Source organism: Cyanistes caeruleus, chromosome Z, assembly GCF_971803275.1.
Source record: "Cyanistes caeruleus chromosome Z, bCyaCae1.hap1.1, whole genome shotgun sequence".
NCBI lineage: Eukaryota > Metazoa > Chordata > Aves > Passeriformes > Paridae > Cyanistes > Cyanistes caeruleus.
In genome coordinates, this window is record NC_141732.1 from 68,857,195 (window position 1) to 68,882,309 (window position 25,115).

At 39.5% G+C, this 25,115-nt stretch overlaps 1 protein-coding gene and 1 long non-coding RNA gene across 4 annotated transcripts in view; one reads left to right on the forward strand and one right to left on the reverse strand.

The window, feature by feature from the left end:
- Positions 1-10,588: 10,588 nt before the first annotated feature.
- LOC147648552 (uncharacterized) lies at positions 10,589-20,313 on the reverse strand. The gene is made up of 2 exons (XR_015281044.1): positions 20,238-20,313; positions 10,589-13,266 (listed from the first exon to the last, which is right to left on the reverse strand). It is a non-coding gene; the product is annotated as an uncharacterized LOC147648552 (long non-coding RNA).
- The window catches only part of LIFR (LIF receptor subunit alpha), an 87,179-nt gene continuing 74,872 nt past the window's right edge, over positions 12,809-25,115 (forward strand). Inside the window, exon 1 of one of the 3 annotated variants that reach the window (XM_086869303.1) lies at positions 12,809-13,039. The gene's annotated coding sequence lies outside the window, so the exon portion shown is untranslated. Of the gene's footprint in view, positions 13,040-20,254; positions 20,405-25,115 lie in introns of those variants that run through there. The other 2 variants (XM_023943960.2, XM_086869300.1) reach the window with 2 other exon arrangements.

Genomic DNA, 25,115 nt, shown 5'->3' on the forward strand with positions numbered 1-25,115 from the left:
AAATGTGTGTAGGTGCATACCTAGGAGTCAGTAGGAGTCAGTTTTTTGTTTGAGCTGTTATTAGTACTGTTCAGTAAATGCAGTTTATTCCCATCTGACATCAATGACATGTCACCACAAAAACAGATTGGTGGATTTGAGGTTCTGGGTGTGTAGCCTTTTTCTCTGGGCCATTCCTAATTGAAAGACATTGTCCCACTGATGATTGTCAAACTTCTTCCTATGTGAAGGGCTAGAAAAATTGAAGCCAGAGTTATAAATCAGTTTTTACTCCATGAGTCATGGAACACAGTAGAAATCATGCATGACACTATCAAAAAACTGCTTGTACTTAATTTGCAGCAAGGCTTGAGGAATAATTGATAAAATGTTTGGATTTCCCAGGCTGTAATGATTTTGCTTTGATCAGTCTACCTTCCCATCTCTTTGATGATGAGGTTGTTTCCTATGAACCTCTGATAACTTGATTTTTATGGAAATAGTTGCTAGCATTTACATTTGTTCTTGTTCCCACCTATCACTATCATTATCCTTTGAGGTGAATACCTTTTAAACAATTATGTGTGTATTAAGAGTGCAGTGTTAATGCTGCAAATCTAAACATCCCATATGAATTTTAAATAATTACCGGTATAGTTTGTCTTCCTACATACTTGGAACATATATACATTTTTCAGGTCAACTGATGTGCTTTTGTGTTAGAGAAAGTAAATGCAAAAGTAATTAAGAACAGCTCAGTAGTGGGACTGGAAGATTTTTATGTCATTGGATCAGTTTTGCAAACACTCTGTGTGAATGTCTAATGTTCGACTGAGTGAGCACATCAGTAGCAGTGGAGATGCTCAAGGAACCTTCAGTACACAAGAAATAGAACCTCTTCTACTCATCCAGCAGTAGATACTGCAGTTTTACTTTACTGCTTTTTACTTTGTGGAGTGCTGTCAAAACAGTGTGCAAATCTTTGCATTCAATATATGTGCTCTGTAGGAGATAAAATTACGAGGAGGAGCCACACTGATGTTTCTGGTAAGAATTCTACTTTTTTTATTCTTGGTGCTGAGAGGGCCAAGTTATTAGCTATCAGTAGAGGTTACAGGATGTTTGAACTCTGCTTTTTACTGGAAAGAAAGTGAGATTAATGGGAGTTCTAGTATCTCTGCTTACCAAAAGCCCATTTTCATTTTTGCTTTTAAAGGGAAGAGCCACATTTCTTGCGCTTTGCAAGACAGCCGTCAGCTACATATAAGGAAAAGAATATATATTCAGCCTCCCTTCTGAGCTATGGCATTCTGGTTGTCATGCTTACTGGCAAATGAGCATTCAAAACCACTGCACTGCTGCGTTTGTTTAGCAGTTAAGTGCAGACTTCAGCATACTGGGACTTCATAACTTACCCACTCCACCCTCCAATTAACCCACATATTGACTTTGCATCCTTCTCCTGGGCTTCTGTCTTGCATGTCTTTCCTCTGCTGCAGATAGTTTCACAGAAATCTGTGTTGAAACAAGGACAGCCCCTGTGTCTTTGGTCAAACAGCTCTTCCTCAGTGAAGTTTGCTTTTGGGAGTTCGGGCTGTGGGCAGTGAAGCTCTGCAAAACCACTCTGTGTCTCCACTGGTTTGTGTGCACAGATCTGTCACACTGTCTTGTATTTGCCCCGAGGGTTTGTCTAGTACCTTTTGACTGATTGTGCAGTGATTAATTTCCTCTTTTTCTTTCACAATCCACAGTTACCAGCACTGACAGGAGACTGCACACAAAGTCTTTCAGTGTTTTCTGTGAGGTTTTCTGCATAACCCCTAGGCTCCATTATTTCATAGAATCATAGGTCTCAAGTTGAAAGGCATCTATAAGGATCACTGAGTCCAGCTCCCTGATCCTCACAGGACAACATGAAAACTAAACCATATCACTGAGAGCATCATCCAGATGCTTTCTCATCAACGGTAGAGGAGTTCTCAATAACTAGTGTATTGCAAGCCATTCTCGGACTGCTATGCCTAGGAACTGAAAAGATAGAATGGAAAGGAAGAAGATATTAGTTAGGAAGTGGATGAAGCCTCATTCTTGCTAATTAAGGTGTCTTGGTGCACTCAGCACCCCGAGAGCCCTCTGGGGATATTATAGTAATGGTGGTGAGTGCTTCCAGGAGAAAGACATTTGAGGCTGTTGTGGCAGTGAAAGCAAAGAGTTGGGAGGAGGGAAAGTGATGTGTTTGGGATGTGCTGTAGAAAGCAGTCAGGGGAGATTTGGATGGAAGACATAACCTTGTGCTAAGAGGTTGCCGTCTTTGCTGGCTCAACTTCTAGTGATAAAAAGGCATTAGTGAAATACTAAATGAAACACCACCATAAAGTTTTTGGCTGTTTCATACTGAACTATCATTTGCCTAACTTTGGTCTGAAAAAGTTATCCCTGATAACTTTTTAACCTAGGGGTTGCTGCAGAAATACACAGTGTGCAGTCAGATAAATAAAGTAAACCGTTTCTCATTTTTGTTTTACTAAGAGCACAACATACAAGTTTTGTTATTTCTATACATGTTTTCCACAGTCACTCTCTGCACTAATTTTAGTCCCTTAAAACAATAGGAGGAAAATTGTACATGGCACAGTATTGTTGATTAGGCAGTAGGGAAGATTTTGCAGCCTAACCAGCTTCTGAGTCACAAATGAGATATCCAAATTTGCCATTCTTCAGAACTCCCTTTGCTGTTTGAATACAGCTTCCCTGACATTGTCTGACTCTGAAATTTTGTTCTCTCAGACAACAGTGCTATTTCTACCACCTAATAAATTGCCATGGCTTAGTATAATTGTGTGATCTACTTAACAACATTTTGATATGTTGTGCTAAAGCATCTCTTACTGCTTCTCTTAATGCAGTCATCTTCACTCAGAAAGTGGCCTCAGATTAGCCCAATTTCTGGGCTATTCCAGCTTTTCTATTATAATTGAATAGATATAACTCAGGCTCTTCAGGTCTTATTTATCGTAGTTATAGTGGTGCACTCCCTTCCTCAGGGAAAAGATATGTACACTGGCAAAAGGGCTGTTTTGCTGTTACTGCCCTTACCAGTTCCTGGAATTCAATGACTATTCACTTCTAGGCTGGTACGACCGTGGCTTCAGACCTTGGATCAACCTCAGTGAAAGGGATCTAAGCTGATTCAAACAACTTTGCTTCTCATGTGGGTAGAGCATACACAGACAGCTGCAGCTATCTTGCAGAAACTTGTTTTGTCTATCTAGGGACTCCTCTGGAGTGTCTGCCAGCACAGTTGTCAGAGAGGTGTGTGATGGTTTTTTCCCCACACTCTTAACCAGCGTCTCTCTGCCAGTAAAACTTCCAAGTTTAGACTGGCTGTAGTGTGAATGCAGCTGTATCAGTAATGCTCATTTCTCTATTAGAAGAGAACAGTGTTGTACCATTGTAAGGAACTTTATCATCACACTTATATTGGGGGCTATATCAGCATAAGCACTTAGGCACAAGTGAGAATTAGGCCATTTATCTATTGCACACCCCACTGCTGATGAAAGGGCCCAGTTACAGCCATCTCTGAACCTCTTAGGAAAAACTGAAGGATTTGCTGACTGAGACAAGTTGATATATCACTGGAGGGATTCACAATGTGAATCCCCACAGTTCTAGTGGTGAAAAAAAGCATGGGAGCTAAAAAAAAAAATAAATCTAAGTTGCCATAGCAACCTGATGGGCCACTGCATGTTTCCTGGCTGGCATGTTTCCTTCCTTGTTTGCAGAGTTTGTTGGGCTGGCCAAGTTTTTTTGATCTTGATCATTCATGCAGTTCTTAATAAGATGTGATTCTATGACCACCTCAAAGGGCATTTTTAGCTGAAGACAAGGCAGTACCTAGATTTCATGCCTTTTATTTTCAATAAGATTATTCAAGAGGAAAAAAGACTCAGTTGACAAAACACTGGAGTGAAAGAAGAGCATGACAGAATGAAGAGAACTACATTGCCCTTAAAATGCTAGTACCTTTTTTTGAAGTTATGTAGTGTCTGACTGTATAACCCAAGTATCTTTCTATTTTATGTCTCTTACCTGTTGTTGAGGGACATGTCATGTACATGCTTTTCATGAAGACTGTGAGGGCTTGCAGAGCATTTTCCTGGTCATTCTGTGTACTCTGCAGTTGAGTGGGAGCTGTTTTCTCCATTTTCTGGGGAATTCCAGAGTTGCTGTTTCAAAATTTTCCCCATCACAAAATGGTTCAGATAGACATGCAAATATCTGCCAGGAACCAGAAATGTCCAAGATTTGTCCTTTACCTGAGAGCTTTAAGCCCTTGAGTTTGAAGAGTTTTCTGGCAAGTACGTGCTTTTGTACTTTAATGGTTTTAGATGTGGAGAAGCTGAAGGAGGAGAATCTGTGCCTGTCGTTGCTCACATGAAAGGCAATATAGGAAGAATTTACTTACAGCAGCAGTAGTACCTGTAACCTGTAATCACTACCTAGAACAAGATTTCTGAGGCTTTCCTAGTACCCAATGTGTAGGCTCTAGAGATTATGTTTCTGCTACACCTTGCCCTCCTCTGCCTGCAACTGAAGATTGCAAACTGAAGATCGCAATACTAGCATTTAATAATATTGTGAGGAATCATCTACTCCTTTAACATAAATGCTTTGCAACATGCCAGTGCAGGGTCCTGGAAAAATGTTTAGAAAAACTGACCCTTGTCTTTCTCAAGAAGTAGTAAGCTGGTTTGTATGGGCAGTATCAGGGGTTTAAAGGAAAAGATTGCCATTTATATGCAAAACTTCTCCCATAATCTAGAATGAAACCAGACACAATCCTGAACTGAAACAGGAGAAGCCCAATAAAGCTTTTGCTTGTCTTGACTGACTGACTGTGTAAGTGCACTGCAGGCTCCCACCTCAGCACCCTGAGGTGCAGGCTGTGAGGTGGCCAGGTGCTGCACTGCAGGCTGTGAGGTGGCCAGGTATGGTTTTGCTTTGCTCACAGAAATAACATAAAACAAATCTTCCAGGAGAGTTAAAGCAAAGTGAGCAGCTGAAATAGATTCACTAGTGTTTCAGCTGAGTTATTAGCTGATTTGGATTACTTTTAAAAGAAAAGTCTAAATAGTTCTCCTTTGTAGGTGGACCAAAGCTAAATGATAAAGTCTCTGTGATGTTTTTTCTCAGAACAGGGATGCTGTCCCTCATGTACAAGAAACTATACAAGTTGTCTCTGAATGTCTCTTCTCATGAGTTCAAAACACTTTTGCCCTGTATTACATAGGTTGCTATGGAGCAAAGGCAGACACCCTCCAGAGTCTCCAGGGTCTTCCCAGGTTTTAATAAATGCATGCAGGAGCAAGACACCCCTTGTTTCTGGTATTGTCCTTGGCTCCCAGGTGGGTTTCACCTCAAGCACATGCTGATAGACTCTCAATAAGAAAAGACAGGTAATAAAACACTGAAAGCAAGCTTACACAAACCCCTTTTTCTCCTACAGGTCTTTGCATACATGGTTCTTTTTGGTTGGAGCAGAATTTTAAAGGTCATGTTGTTTCAGCCCTTTGAACCCCAGTGTTCTGTATGTCCTTTGAAACATTCTGTTCTTACACACATCTTCCAACCTCTTTACATCAGCACATTTGGTGTAGGAATCTGCTCTTTGGATGCCAGCAAATATGACCTGTCCAATTTTCAGGATGAGTATTTGTTTAATCATGAGTTCTCCAGTCAGCTTTTCTACTTTTTTTCTAAACCCATTTCTCAGGGGATGAAGTGCAAAAAGCTATTTTCTGTAAATGCCTGGAGTTGGTCTGAGGAATTTAAAAAAATTCAGGGGATTTGAATATAAAGGGTACAGTGTGTTTTCTGCTTTTGGGTTTTTTCCTGCTTCTACATTCATCTATAATTTGTGGCATCACAGTTAAATCATGTTGTGCCACTGACATTTTTGTATGGTGTAATCATTCCTGATTGCTGTCTCTGCCCGTTGCTAGCTGGTTTCTGTCTACAGTACAGTTCTCTTGAGAAACCCCAAGGAAAGGAACAGAAATAAAAGGGAAAAAAAAAGAAAAGGAAGTAGGAAAAAGGGAAGGGAAGGAGAAAGGAAAAGGGAAAGGGAAGAAGAAAGGAAAGGAGAAAGGGAAAGGGAAGAAGAAAGGAAAGGAGAAAAGGAAAGGGAAGGAGAAAGGGAGGAAGAGGGGAGAGGAAGGGAGGGGACGGTACCAGAAGGACAATTTTTTTATTTCTGAATGTTTGAGTAAAACAGGTCTCTCATGGAAAATAAAGCCACATGAAATGCTGAGATGAGTTTTGTGCCATCTTGTCGTCTTTTTTACGGGTTTCTTTCAAAGCTACAGGGACTTGCTGTCATCAGCAGGTCTTAAGAAACGTTGGTTACTGAAATGGAATCAGTCTACACTTTAGAAAGGTTTTGCCTCACCATGAAGAAAATAAAGGCATGATTCACATGAAATCTGTTCTGTTTCTGCACTGTACCATGTGCACCTCTCTTGAACTCCTGGCAGTGGCCTAGCATGAATGTCTTGGTCTTTTGAGTTTCTCTCAGTGTGCTGGGGTGGGCAGGTCATGAAGGAAATAAGTTCACCCCAACAGACAGGACATTCTGACACTTCTGCCCTATAGCTGGCCTCAAACAGTGCAGCAAGGAAACTGCTTTCTGAACAAAACACAGCTCATAAGGAAAATGAAAGGCTGTGTTGTGGCCTGGCTCTGGAAATGTCATCTGAGTCTATCTGGCCTGGAAATACTGGGAAGCTTCCTCTGCTCTGGCTGTATGCCCACAGACTTCACTGCACTGCTCTCCCTATCCAGATACCTGCATCTTCAGGGCTGGGAAATCACTGGACAGTCCTAGAGCCAACACTGTTTGTTACTTTGGAGGCACTGCTTCGGACATACACTCAGTGTTGGCAGTAGGATTTCTGAAAGGTGTAGTGATGGTTTGTAACTCCAGATGAGCTTTAATCAGTGCAGCACATATGTCTAGAGAACAAAATATAATGTATGACATCTTTTTCATCCAGATTCTACAAAACGGCAAGATGCGTTTTAAGATCTTTTCAATTGTACTTTTTAAAAAAACACATTCTGGCCTGCCAGCTTGGTGATACTAACTTCAGCTGAATACCTGCTCAATTCTTTCTGAGGTAACCATCTCTTCACTCTCAGCTGACTTAATCCAAGAAGTCATTAGTGCATTTGTGAGACAGGACTGTGAGCAGTGATAAGAGAATTCACTCATAGCTTACTACTGGTAGCTTACAGGTTCTGGCTATAGCTGCAGTCTTATGTAACTCATTAGTACAGAAAGTGGGAACAAAAGGTGCTGAAGATCACTATTACAGAGCATTTCTCAACAGCATGGAAGGCTTAGGTTAGTTTTCATATGTTTATAAGTCAGAATCATTACACAACTTCTCCTTTTGGATGATCTGTTTAATGATAAAACCTCCTCAGGAGACTATTTCAAGATTTAGATTTGTTTTGGCTTGGTTGTTTTTGTGTTTTGTTGCAGTTTTTTTTTTTTTTTTTAACTATGGATGTTCAGTAGTCATAAAATTTAGCTTTTGCTCATTTTAAGCCATACTAAGTTATTCCAAATTACAACATCTTGCATCCCTTCTCAACTCTAGTAACTGTACTATCAGGTCATATAAACAAGTCTTTCAAAAAATGTTTTTTCTCATGAATTTGAGAAATCTGATCTTTAATATCTCTGTGCACTAGTTCTGATTTGTGAAAACTATGAGATCTAATTGGCCTCTGTAATTTTTTAATTTTTTTTTAATTAATAGAACTCAAATATGGATAGGACTATAGTAATTACTTTAGTAAAATCTGGTGCCTTGCAGATGACTGACTGATGTATGGAGCTCTGACATACGGAGACCACAGAGAATTTATTTTGATTCATACAGTTAAGGAGAAGGATAATTTTTTCCTTGCAGTTGAGTTATACTTTATTTTTCACATAAATGTAAAGACCTTATGGGTGAAATTTGTTTTACATCATTCCAGCTTTAATGTTCAGTTTTGTATAGGTTCACTCTCTAGATAACACAGAAGCAGACATTGAAGGCTGACATTTCTGAGAATGATGGGCTCTATCATCTCAAGAGCCTTCTGTCTCTCCCCACTGACTCTAGAAGAGACCTAAACAATTAGTTGGGGACAGATTTTCATAAGCAATAATTTTATGAGACACCCTAAGTGCTAGTGTGGGGATGTGCCATCAGCACTATAATTACTATTGCTTATATATCGAATTTTAATTTTTTCTAAGAATAGCTTCCCACAAGAAACACTTGCCCAGACCCTTGATATATTAAATTGTGACTTAGGTAAATGAGAACTCTCCTCTTTATGGTACATCCTAACACAATAACCATGTGCCATTTCTAATCTCTTTCACAAACTCAGAAGGTCAACTTCTTTTAATCTTCTTTAATAAGCCTGTTTTTCTAGGTTGTGTATCATCTCTGCTGACAGAGAAACAACCAGAAAATAATCCTGCACAAAGACCCTTAGAGATTGTTTTCACTTTCTCCTTTTCCTGGGTTGATAGCACCTTCTTCCTTCCTTCCTTCCCATTTCTAGCAGAAATTGTCATAGCCTATTCTTTAAATCCTCCAAACATGGAGATTTCAGCATTGAATTCATCCACCTATCCATGCTATATCTTCACTGTTTTTCTTAGAAGAGCGTTTTCCTTAAGATTTAATATTCATTATTGTGACTGCACTGCAGAGTCCATTGTCACTGCCTTTGTAGTCTTCCAGTCCTGGGATACTGGGAACAGTAGTGATTTTCCCAGCACCATACACAGGACAAATCTTACTTTCCCCCACTTCCCTTATTTAGATAAGATATGTTATAGAATGCAAAAAATCATGAGTATTTTCTCTCTTTAGCACTGTTGTTTGGGGTTTTTTAATCTCTGTCCAGACCACATGTGTTACCTGACAATAAGTATCTGCCTTTTCACCCTAAGATAGCTCCTTGTTAATCTTACACTGAGGAGAAACTGAGGTATACATAGGTGAAACAGCCCTCCTAACTTTGGGATGGACAAAGCATGACTAATGGTTCTTAATAAAGAAAGGCATGCTGGAAAACTAGCCACCAGACTAAGTAACTATGGAAATAAAAGGCAGAGCTGTGGGAAAAAACATTCTGCTCATGGGTTCAAGTCTGATTTCTCCAGAAAAGACTGGCAGACTATAGCAGTTTACAGGCTATTGTTCTTTACAGATACAGAATCTGCAGAGACAGGAAGGTGCAGAGATGGATAGCTAAGTTATAACTTGCATGCAAAGCACTGCCAGGACAAACAAGCATTCTGGACCATTTCCTAAAAAGAAATCAGGATATTGTTTTCCTTTAGGGATATATTAACAAGAGAAGGCTGCTGAACTAATGATCTCCATGTCATACACAATGCCACAAATTTTGAGTTGAAACAATCTGGTGAAGATTATGGTCCTGTTTAGCAAAGAAAATGCTTGACTATAGCCAGCTAAGGTGCACTTACTGTTATTTGACTTAACTTCCTGCAGCCATGTGTGGCATAAATGGAACTGAAATGTTTGGTAGGGGTTTATGTCAGTATCCCTTCTCCTGTGCTCTTTCTGAGTGGCATAGCAGCTACAGCTGGATATAGAAGAATACAGTAGCTCCTCAAGTCCCTAATTTATCTTGTGAAGAAAGATCTTATTATGTTTATAAATATGCAAGGTCTGCCTTTAACCTTCAGCCTCCATGTATACTGGCATGGGGCAGGGTTTTCCAGGCAATGTCATACACCCTGTGCCTGTGTCATGCAAACACATAAACAAAATAAGTGCTTGGTGTAACTGGAAACATCTTGAAGCGAACTCTGTGTTAATAAACATGGAATCTTTGTGACAATTCCAAAGGAAGACCAGGCATTCTTGAACTCTTGATTGAATTTAGCTCTGAATGAAAGCCTGAAATGAGAGGGCTGATTGTAAAATCTACTGTGAAATATTGGGCTGTTTATTTGGAGATTCAAACCAGACATGCTAGAAAAAACGCAGGACCAAGTATGACAAAGCTGCACACACACAAAACCTGCTCTCAAATTCTTTGAAGTTTAGAGATAAAACAATTTTTACAGCATTTTTTGTTGTTCAGAGTCCTATTTTCTTCTCTGTCCCTGCTGCAGTGTAACTTGTGGTGCTCCTGTCATGGAGAATCTGTTTCATTATCAAGGTCATGGCTGGATACCATCATAAACCCCTTCTTTAAAGCATGCAGGAAAAAACAGACCATGCATTAGCTGACCAGACATCTCTATTTCTGAAACAGTTTTTGGCTGAAGCTTGCATCCAAATATTCCCTAGTTGGAGAGGACTCTTGTGTGAAAGATGACTGATTGACCATGAACAGTAATACATCAGATACCTCAATCCACCAAAAATAGTATGGTTATAAGGGCATGAAGAAAAAATGTTTTCTTTTGCCACTGAGAATGAATTTTCTTCCAATAATGTCAGAATGAGAGTGAATGAAGGTGGAGCAGAAGTCAGGAATTAGTCAAGCTGAAGTATAAAAATAGTTAAGGAAAAATCAAGTCACATCTTTATTACTTTAAAATTATGCTATACATTCATTATATAAATAAACCCATAATACAAAGATTTAAAATATTATAGGTGATTTATATTAAAATATCATACTATCAGATGATGAATTTAGGAGGAACTGACTCCCCATACATGCAGGATCTGTAGTTACGGACTGAATTACTCAGTTAATCCTTGGGACTGTGGCTGCTGAGACAGGATATTGTCAGTCCCCATGATATATCCACAGGCCCTAACTACATTGGCCAGCCTCACCTGGGACCTCCACACACACTCTGTCCCTGCAGCTAGGTGCCTCTTTTAAGTTCATGTCAGGGATTTAGTCCTACTGGAATTATGTTTTGGGAATACTGATCTCTAGCTCAGCCACAGCCCAGCTAGCAGTGGATCCTATTGATCCCTGTCTGCAGGATGACTCCCTTGTTTGTTCTCAGATCTGTCTCATTATTATAACTGGACCTGCTTTGTTACTGCTGATCTGTGTCTTGCCCTGGGTTGCCCTCATCATATCTTATCCTAGTCCTGATCTGTGGATTTACTTCATGGCTTGACCTCAGACCTGCCAAAATACCATGAATTCACCTGATAATCTGGATCCTTTGCTGACTATGACTGCCATCTCTGAGCCTGATGAGATGAGATGCTGCTCATCTTCCTTGGCCATTGTGGGGTCTTGGGTTTGCCCTGGCAGTCTTGTATTGTGCTCAGCTCCTGGCTCTCTTTCCCTTTAGGAATAGCCAGTCCTCGCTGTACCTGTAAGGTCTATCCTAAGCACTGTTACCACTGTTGTTTTTCCAAATGACTCTGTTCCAATTAGAGGAGAACTCAAACTATCTATGTTACATTTCAAAGACATGATTTCAGTCTCATTTCTGATTTAAATACAGCATAGACTTTGTTGCAAAATATTTTAATGATTGGTAATGAAAAAAAGTGCTCCAATATGGAATAATTTTGTGTTCCTATTAGCTCATATGGGACTACAAGCAGTGCATCCTAACTCCTGGGTTGAATATGCTATTTTCCACAGATTAATTTTTTTTAAATTTTTTTTTCCTCCAAATATATAACTCTATGTATGGCAGTAATGCAGCCCCATTCTTTAGTCAGAATCCTAGAGCTTTATTCTTTCCCACATCTGTGATACCTTGCTAAGTAGGATGGTCCAAGTTGCTTACATGAGAAGGTGACAATTAAACTGACAGCTGTCTGCTGAGATGTAGTGGAGCAAATAACTGTCTGTACTTGAAAAATAAATTGTGCTACAGATACATGACAACATAGCCAATCTCTTTGAACAGGGAGAATAAAACTGTTCCCTGAAATAGTGTCTGACTATATTGGGAACATTCAGGTATGACTCTGAAAGCTGTGGCTTCAGCAACCAAAAAGTAATCACAAAATAAATAAAGAAATGAAAATACACACATTCCCACACATTCAAGCAGAACAGGGAAAACAGAAAAGATAAACACAGGGTTCAGTGTATTTACTTGGTCACGAATGAAAGTCAGTGTCATAGCTAAGAACAACAAGGGCCTTGAATTGTTTTTTCAAATAGGTGAGGCAGTCTTTTGGTTAGAACCAGAAAAGAAGTGGTTTGAGTCAATGTGGCCCAAGAAATAAGCCAGATTTTCAGAGTGCTCAAGTCTCACTTCAGTTTGAAGCCTTAATTAAGTTGATATTTTTTTAGGGTCATTACTGGAGACTTCTAAATTTATGTACTTGGGACTAGTAGTTTCCAAAGCCATTCAGGTCAATAGCAGCTCCATGGACTTCAGGAAGCTCAAGATCAGGTCTTTAATGAGAGTATTTAGCTGCTACATACATACACAGAATTAAATATGTCATATATATGTAATGCATGTATTCCTACAGGATGAAGCCATGCTTTACATATAGTTTTTCCTTCCTATTTAGCATTAATAAAGAGGGTTAAGCGTGCCATTTCACTTTTTTTTCTCCTAAGGCAACCCGTTCCATATATGAACAATTACATTCTTGCAAGTTAAAGATTACACAGTGAGTTATTAACTTTAAACACTCGTCATTCCTGAAAGCTATGTGGTAGAGACATTTTAGGTTGAGGCAACTCCTCTTACATAAGAGAGTTTTTCTGCCAAGTTATTACCTGAGACAGTTTTTGTGTTGTAGGTGAATATTTATATAGAGATTTCTCCTCCTGACACAAGGGCTACCAGGGAGCTTGGATATCCAGAATACAGCAAAAGCAGAAATAAAGCAGTCTTGGGCTTGATGAAACTGAAGAAAAACATCTCCAACAAGAGCAGACAAAAGGAAACCAAATGCTGACTTGTAATCCTGTCTCCTGTGAAGTCTTCCTCCCCCCTACTGCTTCCAGCATATGCAGAGCTCTCTTGACACCTTGCAGAAACTTAGGAGCACCTGGCTGGCTCTCAAGGGTAAGTCTCAACTTGTTTATGAGTTCACTAGAAAAACACTAGCATGTTGTTCTTCCACCTGATTTTTCTTTTCAGTTTGCCTACAAAGGCTCCGGTCAGCACAGTTTCTGCTTCTCAGAAATTCCACTAAATAAATACTGATATGGTTGGCTTGCAACTTAAACTGCCAAGTTAAGCAGCTGTCCTGAAGGTCTTGGGCTCCCCTGGGTGCCTGAGGTTTCTGTGTCCTTAAAAAAAGAATAGAGAAAATGACAAAAATACATACTTCTTTATTTTTCTCTTTTCACTGGTTTGTTGGTCTGGGGACAGCATGTACTAGTTAACAAGTTCTGCCTTTTGCTATAGTTACCCTAAATTGGTACTCTTTGGTCAGACAATTAGATCAGGCAACTAGAGGGCTCTGTTGTTAGGCTCCCTTTTAATGTGTATTTAGATTAAGGGCAGCCTAAAAAGACTACTGTATGTGTCTGGCTGGATCCATACAAATAGGGTTCAGGACTACTCAGTCTAATTCACTTTTTTCCCTTCAGTCAGTAAAAAATATTAGGATTGTTAACAGAGAGAGGTTTCTCACTAAATTGTAGTCAGACTTTTAAGGAGTGGTGTCTATGAATGAACTGGGGGAAGGCTGAGAAATCCTGCAGAAGAAAACTGCTTTGGCCCTGCAAAAGAGTCGTGAGCAAAGAACCTTTCAGACATTGGCTTGCTTCTCACTCCCACTGGAGTCAGGGAAGATGCCTGTAATTAATTTCAAAGGGAGAAAACCATGCCAGCATTTGTACAGAAGTATTTTTTGAATACTTCAATATATGTGACCAAAGTTCTGGCCCTTCTGTAGCTTATGTAATGGAGTAATCTCCAAGGAAAGGGAAAATTGGCTGCTATATAGATGTGGAAACATTCATTAATCATTGGATCAGCACTCTAAACATTTCCTGTTTATATCCAGAGTGACACTTCTTTAGATGATATTGCCAGCTTCAATTTGGCATCAATGTCTTATTTTGTAAAAACAAGCTGTTATCAAATTTAACAAAAATAGAACAGTTTCCATGAAGAAAATGGTTCTGAATGGCCTTTGGTTCAGATCACATTTCAGAAAACAAATTTTCTTCAAAAGTTTTGATCCAGTCACCTCAGACTGAAAAACTGAAGGGAAACTGGTTGGGGAAAAAAGAAAAAAAAAAATGTTTGAAATTGTTCTGTATTGTCCACTTCAGGGGTAAAAAAAAAAAAAATTATTAAAGAGATGTGCAATTCTCTGGCTCAGGTCATAGTAAATGAGCCTATGGTGGATATCTTTCTATCTGCAGTTGTACTGCTCACACACAAAAACATCCATTCTGATTATTGCTGTTTGTCTCTTTTGCTCTCAGAATTTCCATGATTAACAGTTCTCGACGTCTCCCACTCCCGGCTCCCTAGACCTAAACCTACCTCCTTTTTATCATCACAACACAAATAACACACAGATTTTAACATATTTAAGACCACTGCATGAATGTATAAACAGATTTTGCAGGGGGAGGGAGAGAATGGAGTGGGGGGAAGGAAAAAAGTTATCTGAATTCTAAACCTTCTAATATTCTATTTCTATCAATTGTCTTCAGCATGACAAGGTCTGGCTTTTCAGGCTAAATGTAGACTTGCAATTTCCTATATTAGGAAACAAGCATTTTTGGCGCTGAGTTTAACTGGTGCAGAGTAGCTGTGTCTATTCTGTTAAGCAATTTTGCCCTTCAAGATGGTTTGGCTGTATACAGACCCTGACTGATTCCTGGAAGTATACCTGGGAATTGTCTGGGAGACCCCTACTTGGCTTCAGCCAAAGCTATATCCCACTGTCCAACTGCTTGAACAGTTGAACAGTAAAGGCTGGTGATCAAGAATCACACAAACGTCTTGGATCTGCTTAGTTTACTAGTTGTTCCCTGGACTGCAACCACTAAGTTTAAATTATAAAATAACCCACCTGGGTTCAGGGTCTCTGTGTTGTAATCATGAAATTTCTTTTTGACAGTCTGATGTATCTCTCCTCTCCCGCTACATACCTAGCCAGGGAAGACCCTATATGGTGCTGGGGTACTGGCAAGCTCTCTATTCTCTAGGGATTATAAATTAAGAGGAAAAGTAGTTTATGAGACAACATAGTGAAGAATGAATCCAGCCTCCCAGTTTTTTCTTTGCCTTTGTGTCTTAGCTATCACATCAATGCACAAAAACACCATGCCTAGACATCAAACTCCCACATCTGTCACCCCTTGGAAAACAGGTGGATGAGTAATTCACCTAAGGTGTGAATGTAGGTGTATGTAAGGTGTATATAAGGTGAATGTAAGGTGTATGACTGGCTAAAATACAGTAAATACTAGAACACTGTGTCTGTTCCTACTTCTTATCTGTTCTGCTGCTTCAGCACAGGAAAGAAACAAGTTTAGTGGCATATAAACTGCTGATGAAAGTGTGAGTGTCTTGTCATATTTTGTGTTAAGTAATGGTGAATCTCAGAGTCTGGCTTGCAAGGTAAAATGGTCTTTAGTAATCCCAGCAGAGAATCATTGATGTCAGTGTCCTGTGTCATGGCATTTTTAAATCAAGTCATAAACATATCAATAAGGAAGGATGTATTCTAATCCATGGAAATTCTTCCCAGTGTAAGAGGAACAGTTTTAAATTCAGTGGGTTGTATCAAAAGAGGTTACAGAATAACTTAATCTAGTAATCATTTGTGAAGTTCAGGTCCCAGGATATGGCCAGCAAAAGAACTGTAAAACTCTGGCTTTTTGTTTGAGCTGTCCTGACATACATTACCCACAACAAAGCATTTGGCCTTTGCCTCCACAACACTGGCTTGTTCTGTGGCAGAGCCAGGAATGTAGAAATGTGGCTTCCAGCCAAGCTGGTGGGGAGAGGAGAATGCCTTTGACCTGGAGGATTCCAGCTCCCTCCATGTCTGCATCTTTTATCCAGCACTTTTTGCCATTTGAAGTGGGTGCTTCTCCATGCTGGTCACAGCTGCTGTTCTCCCTCCTGCATCTGCCATTCTCACACTCCCAGCCTGGGTGGCCGTGCTGGGTTTGTGCATTGCGGGCTAGCCAGGATGTGGCTATTGAAAGGGCAAACGTGGGGAAGGCTGGAGCTTGGCTATATGTGCATAATAGCAAGTCAGTCAGTGTTCACAGGCTGAGAATACCACAGTGTTTGAGCTAAGGGAAGCTCTTTGTTTGCTTTTCTTTGCACTAGTGACTGGGTTACTTCAGCCTAATAGAAGGCTCTTTATTTTATTTTATCCTCTGTGAACCTGACCTGTCACAAATCAATTTACAAAAACCTTATAGGTTCTTTCATCCTGCTCCTCCCAGGAAGGGCAGCTGAGAATAATTCATGATGAATAAATTTGCTGGTTCCCAGAAGACTGTACTTAGTGAGCTTGAAGTTATTCCTTCTGCTTCAAACATTCACTGAAACACTTGAGTTTCAGGTGAAGTAGTGGTAGTAGAAGAAAAGATGTTTTACACTTCATTTTTACTAGTGGGCAATTTCTGACTGTTCCTCTGATGTACTCTATAACTTCAGAAAGCATCATCCCCCAGGGTATGGTAAAGGTGACTTTACCACGAGGTGAAGTCAGTAATAACTGCAGGGCTCCGGACTCTTGCTTGACACTTCACAGTTCTTCCTGGCATCTGAATGTGCCAATTTCTTGGAAGTTTAGGGTTAAATAAGTGACCAGTTTATTCTGTTGAAAAGACTGTTAAAGGAACTATTTTGAATTCATCCTGTGGCTGTAGGTCCAGATGTTAAAATTGACTAAGACCTACCTCTAATTCTAAAATCAGTGGTAGCCTACAGAGGAATTAAATTTATTAGTAAGAATTTAAATTACATCTTTTTCCAAAGCCTGTTTATATTCTTTACTTTAATCATACTTTCATTGGGCCAGCAAGCAGTAACATTGTAATAACATCATGCCAGACAAGCCACTTCAAAACTAGGAAGAAATAAAAATTACAAACACTGAACTGGCAGAGAAGATGACCACTAGAGATTGCCCAAATGGGGCCACAATGTCTGCCCTGCAGACATTGCAGGGAGACAATGGGATATTGCAGGAGGCATAAGAACCAGTTCTGGAGGCAGGGTGTTTGTTCAGGACATGGAGAATCACAACCTCTGGGATTTCTATTATATGTGCCTTACTTAAGGCCATGTTAAAAGAGTGTGTAGGTATCTAAAGAGTCAGGTTGAACCTATGAGATTTTCTATGGGAGATGGAAATATAGGTGCTTTTGAGGTCTTACAAGTCACTATTCTGCTGCTTTAAATACTTTAAGAGTTTGGCTTTTTGAGACTGAGACAATCAAAGTTGAGGATTACGTAACTACTGAGTAGCCTCCACTCCTGTTCGCACTGATGGGAGTATGGAGATCCTGTCCTCTGCCTCAGTGTTACTTTAACCCATCACTTAAAATACCTATACCCAAAGGTAATCTCTGTCTTACATGAGATTGCTCCAACAAATGGTGTTTTTTTGCCAGCTTTTTAATTTCCTGTCCGCCTTGCAAGTGTGTTGTGATGTGTGGAGTTTTCAAATTACTCTGGCAGGAAAGCATTCTGTCAAGCAATATATTGTGTACTGCAGGACTTGGTTTTAGGCCAAACAGATAGAAAAACAGAAGGAGGTCAGAATTTTCTCTCATCCCTTATGTTTCTGAATCCACATAACAAGAAATTAGGTGGGCTTAGAAATCTCCATGTGCTGGAGAACCTGAAAAGAGTCTTCATGTCTGCTTATGAAACTGTACTTGAAATTTTTCTCATGCCATTGACTCTTGCAGGTCCAACACTTAGTGCCTCCAGGCTGAGAGAGGAGCCACAGTGAAGTTCAGCCTGAATAATGCAGACTGAAGAGATGCCTCTAGGTATCAAGGGTGGCTAAGTCCTAGAACCTCCATCTGTTTGGAGTGGATTAACTCCCAAGGCATAGGAAAGGACAGTCAGTTCACTACCAACTACTAGTGCATAGTAAAGGAGATATGTACACTTGTGCAAGGAGAATACACTGCAGACAGTACCCACAGCAAACAACCTCTGACTCACCACATGGTTATTAGCTAACTTTTTTAACCTAAAATTTTCTCTTAGTTAAAGGGAGAATGCTGGACATTTGGAGTTTGTACATCCTTACATCATTTAATAGAGCTAACAAGACAGAGTGCTTAAACTCCCTATTGCAGCATGGACATCCAAGCACTGTCTGCTTTTTATGCTAATTCAAATACTTGTTGCTGCTTTGATTTTGTGCTTAGCCAGTCCCAAGGGATTCAACTCTCCTTGAGTTCAAGGAGAGAGCTGTTGCTAGCTGTTGAGAGCTGCTATTTGTGAGCAGGTGTGAAGTTGGAGGACATGGGCAAGAGAAGGAAGCCTGATCTGTTGCCTTTCTTCTCAGCTTTGAAGAACCCACATAATAATATAATTTGTAATACATATCATTTGTAATACATATCATGGTCACTTTATGAAGTGGCAGCAAACCAGAGGGGAAAGGGCTTATACATGGGAAGTAACACATACATACATGTATATTATCTTGGAATAAATGGTATGTGTGTATGTAGGTAGGTACATGTATGTGTGTGCCTCTGCACATGCACACTAGAGTGTGACGTCCCTCTGCCAGGAAAAGCAGGGAGGAATTCATAGCTGTCTATAATGTCCACAGCTAAACTAGTGACTCCACACTTCCTTACAATCAGTGGTGAGAAACAGGCACTTAGCAGAGCACAATTCACCTAATCATCTGAAATTAATCACCTTTTTAAAAGGCGATTTTAAAAGGCTGTTTCTCACCATTATCTGTAATTGGGCAGAGATCCTTGTTGCAGAGGTGTAACATGAAGTGAGATGAATCTCACCTTTCCTGTCAGAGCTCTCTGGAGTATTCCACATGCAATTTACTGTATTATATGTTACCTACAGTGCTCTTTGTGTGTGACCTGGGTGTTCACTTACCAAAACCAATGAGTAAACCTGATCTGAATCCAACTGAAAATTATAACAGATTTTTCCACACAGCAACCTCATTACTTATTACAGTGGTATGTGCTTTCTTAAGTACAATCTTAAGTGTAAGAGATCTTCATGTTTTGAAGGGTTCTTTTAAAATTAGTTGTTCTTTGATCTACAACATAATGTGATTGCACAGACAGTTGTATTAGCACAATCAAAAGAACACTGGAACATGCCATGGGACAAGAGGCAGGAATATTTTAAACCAATATTTCTGCTAGTTTCTGTTACTAAAAAGAGTGTGAAGAACTGACTTGGCAGACAGTTGCTACAAGGTGAATGAATTCACTTCATTGGTAAAATAAGTATAATAGATATGTGCTTCCTCCAGACACAGCTGGCTAGAATGTTAGAGGGCACCCTTCAGGAGGAGTTAAATAAGCTGTGTAATGTAAATGTTCATGTTTCAATAGCATCTGCATTGATCACAGGTTTACATGATATAATGGTTGCCAAGGCAGAGGGCTTGGAACTGTATGATCTCTAAGGTCTCTTCCAACCCAAAATATCCTGTGGTTCTATGATTCTCTAAAGGTGGGTCTTGGAGATGATCAGGGCAGTTCAGGTCCTCAAAATACACAGAGAAAATGTCAGTTGACACCAACCTGATTATACATCCTTTGCTAATTCATATGATATTGATATAGGTAATGACACAGGTGAAAAACAGGGATTCCTGAGATATACCTAGATTCATCCTACCTAGCTTCAGATGCTGAGATGTCCAGCTGCTTTAACACACCGTGGAGTTTGTGGGGTAAGGGCACAATGACTAACTCAGATATGGATTTAAAGTGCTCTCTATATCTCCCCTGATGATAGAGAGATCGTAGAATAAAAAAGTACAAATGCAGGTACTCTGGTTAAATGGATGAGCACATTATCAACCCTGTAAGGCATTCATAGGATCCTCAGCAAGTCCATCTGGATTTGGTATGTCAAGGGAAGAGCATATTTTTCCCTAGTTACTCAAACACGAGTTATCAGTTGCTGTGTTTGCTGATAATCTCAAGATCTCATTCCTGAGAGTGCTGACAGAGGCATGTGTGGTGCAGATTTTAGGCTGTGCTAGCTGGAGGGAACAGTACTTACAAACAGTTCATTAACTCCACTTGCATTAGGTACTTACACAACGGATGTTTACAGGCTGTCCTGGCTGGAGTTGTAATGGCAAGTGGTTGCTAGGAAGCAGGAGTGGATTAATCCTAAACAGAAAGGAAGGCAAGAGAATGAGCTTTTGAAAGGACAAGGATGACCCAGGATACTACAGGCCTGTCAGTCTCACTTCAATGCCTGGTAAGGTTATGGAGATTATTCTGGGAGGTATTGAAAAACACCAGAAGGTCATTGCAGTCATGGCTCACAGCCAGCACAGCTTCATGACAGGAAGGTCCTGCATGTGGAGAGCACTGCTGTCTGCAGTGCTGCAGAGCAGACCACAGTATCAGGAACTAGAAGACATTTTAACCCTTGCTTCCACTATAAGTAAGAGGGAGTTCTACAAACACCACCTCTTTCAGCGAGTTTGTGATGGAAAACAGAATTTTAATGATCCCATAGGGTGCTCTTTGCTATTGTTGGAAATAAAAAGCCTTGTGCAGAAGTACTGGAGAGTCCAGAGAAGGACCATTAAAGTAATTAATGTCTTAGATAGCTGCCCCTGCTAGGATGGGCTGATAGAGCTGGGAATGCTCAGCACAGAGAAGGGAAGTCTTACGGAAGGATCACATCAGTGTGTATAAAACCTGAAGGGAATCAGTAAACAAGATGGAGCCAGGCTCTTTCCAGAGGTGCCCTGTAACAGGATGAGAGGAAATTAGCATCAACTGAAACACAGGAGGACATCAGGAAACACTTTCCCTTTTTTACTGTAAAGTTCACTGAGCACAGGAACAGGTTCTCTGGATAAGGGCTAGAGTTTCTAGCCTTGGAGACTCTAATAATCTACCTAGTTCATGTAACTCTTCATGGTCCTAGGCAAGTGCTGACCTGCTTGAGCCGGGGAGTTGGACCAGATGACCTCTAGAGGTCACTTCCAATCTTAGCCCTTGTGATATTCTATATATGTTAGTCTGGAGACCATCTGTGGATTTGTGGTTGTCAAAACCCAAGGCAAGAAACACATACATGCAAGAGGATGATAATGGGGAAGAGATCACTTACAGCTTATCTTTGGATGTTGCTGTCCTTGAAAGCTGTTGAGGAATTGGCACACATGACAGCACTAACATTTGCAAGGAAGTTTTGGATCTGTAGATCTACATGCCTCCTCAGCAAGAATAATAGCTGAGAAAAATTGTTTCATTGTTCCTGATACTTTTTTTCACACCCAGGAATCAGCTTCCCTTGGAATCTTTCCATCTTTGGAACTCAGCTGCCAACAACCTGGTTTGGGTTTAGCTGACCTACTGTATGTTTTCCATTTTAAATATCATAGACCCAAAAAATAAATTAAAAAAAAACAGAGAAGAAGGCTAATTTCACTACAACAATGAGTAAGTATTAAGTAGATTTTCTTTCATATGTAGTGTGTTCATACCTGGCCTATGTCCTCCTACAGTCACGCATGAAAGAAATCCTATGCATGCAGGTTACTCCTTTCTCAAAAGTGGCAGCCAGTGATCCAGGACTTACAGCAATAAGGAGTCCTGCTGGTTTTTGCAAGAAACCTTAGATTCTTTTCATGCAAATTCACCAGATAAATGATAAATTAATTTTTAAAAATTAAATTAATTTTTAAATTTAATAATAAAAATAAAAATTAAATTAAAAATAATAATAATTTTTCCCCCTACTTGATAGGAAAAAATAGCTTTCATAAAACTTTCAAGTAAGTTGATATTCTATTTGTTTGGACTCAAGCAGAGAAAAGAGATCGTGAAAGTGACCTACGGATAAATCATTTTGGGGGCCCTGGTATGAGCAGTTTTCTAACTGAGCTGAAGCAGAGCACACATAGTAGGAGATCTCAGATTCATGTGGGTGAAATAACCCTGCAAGGAGTGGACCCAAATGATCCTGGCACAGTTCTGCTTTCACCTCCCGTTGCTATCAGAAGTTACAGTTCTCATTCTCCTTAGACATAACTACATCCTCTGCTGCAACACAACTTTTTCAGCTTGCATGAACATTCCACTTCATAAGTTGTATTCAGAGATCTTCCCAAGCAGTTGTGGGAGTGTTCCCTAATATGGAAAGTATATTTGAAGACTGGGAAGAAAATGAAAATGTTATGTGGTCCAGAATCCTCTGTTTACATACCTTATTCTATTTATATGTGTATATATAAAAAAACAGAAGATATATATATATATATATATATATATATATATATATATATAAAATGTGCCAAATTGGTCTCTCTGTATGAACTGAGAATTCTACAGTAAGTGTGCTTTATATAAGATAAATGCTTCCTGTTGGTATTTTAAAGCATACAGAGGCAGGCTTAAAATAATGCACCAGCCCAAAAAGTCCTTTAAATAGCACAGGAAATATGACAAATTCTGAGTCTACCAGTGACAGCACAAGAAAAGGAAAAACAGAGATAGGACTTTGGTAACAGGAATGACAGTGGGATTATATTCCTCCAGAGGTTATCACAAGCTTGATTCTGATACAGGTAGAATATCACTAATAAAGAGGATATTCTTCCAGGATGGGTTATACTCTCCTAATTATGGAGCTGTTTCTGTGGCACCTGAAGAAACCACATTTGACCTGGTTTTGTTGGCTTGTGTATCTTTAATGATATGCTTTCAGAGAATTAAGGAGAAAACAGTGACTTGTGGAAGGCAGCATGGGAACCTATTTTGTCCTGTTGTCTTGCTTGAACACACTGACTGCTAGACAGAAAAACTCTTGCTATCAGATGCCATGCTTGGTTACAGCTTCAATTGTATAGAATAGCCTTCCACATTGGGAGGAGGGGGGCAAGGAAGTTTTATTCTTATGGCTGGTACATTGTTGCTATTAACAGTTACCGCAGAGTCTGTCTCCCTCCCCCTTATCTGTTGATTTATGTGTGTGTTGCCACACAGAATTACTTGATAATCTCATTATACCTAATCCTGTTTACTCCTACAGAGGAGACTGGCAGAGCTCCTTTGTTTTCCTGTTTCTCTTTTCCTTTAGTTATTTAAGAGATATTCTCTATAAAGCACAGTCTTTCAAAGTGAATGCTTATTCTGTCCTTAATTCCAGACTCATCAAATTCAGCACCCACTCTATCTCCTTTAGTAAACATTTTCTTTGAGTCAAGCATCACACAAACATTAGCTGTGGCTCTTCTTATGTTCAGTTCACGTAATTGCATTATTCTGAAGCAATTAAAGCTTCTCAAATAACATTTTGCATTTACATTATCTATTATGCCTTTAAAAAGTGGTCTCCCTTACAGGGTTTCTTCATGGAAATGCAGTAAAGAAGACTAGAAGCTGTAAATGTCTATACATATTTTTGGTTCTTGAATACTAAGATGCTTATTAAGGTAGATTGACTTAATTCAGGATATTTCTAAAGCATAGGGAATCACAAGTATACTTTTGGTGACTAGAAGCTCTTAACAAGGTTACTAAAAGCATGTAAATGCTGTTGATATGAATACAGGCATTAGAGGCATGCCCACAGTAAACAGACATCTAGACAGCTGTTGTAAGGCAAGATGAGAACTGTAACTTCATCTACCTGTTTACTTTTTTAAGTGCTGAATGTAGTTAACAAGAACATGCTTGGCTTAATAAATATTTCCACAGATAGGCTTACTAATTTTTGTTTTACTTATTTAGTGCTTGTGGAAAGTTCTAAGGAAGATGAATGCTTTATCCTTATTTATATATAACAAGACAGTGAATAAACAAATTTCCTGAGTTTCTTTTAATCAAATAATCCCATTCTGAAGTGATGACTTTCAAAAGTACTGCAGTACACACTACTTAGCACTACACAAGGTTTTGGAGAAAAAGAAGGCTCACAATTTCCTAATCATTACTTTTAAGCCATTTCAAAAGCTATTACAGTTAATCATATTGTAATTCTCCATCATTAGCAGTCATAGAATTTCTAAGCTAAAAGGGGCAAGAATTGTAGGGGAAAGTAACATCACATTGTTGGCTTAAAAGAAACAGTTGAGTTTTCTGGGACTGAAATAGGAACAGTTCCACTCAAAATTCTTACATTCGAACTTTTGGACCAAGATGTAGGTAAGAAGACTCCTTACAGCTTGAGCACTACATGTATTTTACTTAGTTATCTATTGTACAGGAGAAAACTATTTCAGCATAGTCACACACAGTGCGACTATGTCATGCAGAGGAGTAAGCCACAATTCCATCAATTTTCAGCATCCAGTATCTCAAGACTGACAGCCCAGAACTGCCACTCTAGGCATTAGTCATTTTTGATCATTTTATTGCATTCAGGAGCACACTGAGGCTTTGATAAGGAACTCCATCAGGAAAGTTTTCAGTCTAGGTAGGAATCATTATTTGATAATGACAATGCAGAATCTCACTGAGGAGGGGAAAGAAAAACGTTTCAGCATAGCCTCTGAAGGAACAAAACTTAAAGTTATGAGAACTGTACAGTTCTTGTATTTTAGGGCCCAGATTTCGGTACCATGTTACCACTAGGAACTTCTAAAATCAGTGGCTATGTAGCTGTTTATCTGCTTAAAATCACTGTGTAAAATCCCTGTATTTGACTTCTTGCCTTTAATAATTCTGAAATTTCCACCATCAGGCATTAGGCCTTTCCATTGAGCTTCACTCAAAAATCAGACAGCAAGAAGTCCCTGTAAACAGAAGACTTGGTTTTACATTCTTACTCCAAATCATTTAAAGAAGAAAGATTTTAAATTGGGTCCTGCCATCTCCCAGCTGAGGTCTCCAGTCACTGCCCTCTGAATTAGACATTTTAGATTTGCTTAAGCTTTTCTGCTTCTCGTAAAATACTGATGTACCTGCTGGGAGGAGGGATAGGAATCACAGCACTACAGTATTGTTTCCTC